This window comes from Arachis ipaensis, chromosome B04 (genome assembly GCF_000816755.2).
Source record: "Arachis ipaensis cultivar K30076 chromosome B04, Araip1.1, whole genome shotgun sequence".
NCBI classification, from domain to species: Eukaryota; Viridiplantae; Streptophyta; class Magnoliopsida; order Fabales; family Fabaceae; genus Arachis; species Arachis ipaensis.
The window spans coordinates 9,631,681-9,632,234 of record NC_029788.2 but is presented as its reverse complement, the minus strand read 5'-3'; positions in this window follow the sequence as shown (position 1 = coordinate 9,632,234).

The window sequence follows — 554 nt, the reverse complement described above, 5'->3', positions numbered from 1 at the left end:
TTATTGTGTTGGTTTTATTTTTATTTTTCTATTTTATACCATTTTATTTAAATAATTTAAAATTTTAAAATTATAAATTTTTAATTTAAAATTTAGATGAATATAATTTAATTTAACAATCTAATTCAATATGATACAGAGTATCAAAATTATGGGAGTTGAACCCAGATGCAACATGCCAACATCTAAGAGGCATCCTCATGTGCATCCTTATCTAATATCTATCTCTTCCTGTCTGCTTTTTTTTTTTTTAAGGAATAAATAGCAGTTTAGTGTTGAAATTGTGATGTAGAATTATGATTTTTTATTTGGATTAAATTCTAGAATTTTTCTAACAGCATTAGTGGTAATAAAAATGATAATAAAAATAAAAAAAAAACTATAAGAGGAAGATAAAGAAGAATGAAGAAAAATATTTATGTTATTTTCTGGAAAGAAGATTAACGTTTTGTTAAAGATATTTTAGTTTTCGAGAATATTAGAATAAATTTCAATAATTCAATATGATTAGTTTTGTCGATCATTGCCTAAATCTTTATTAGTAGTCAAAAATA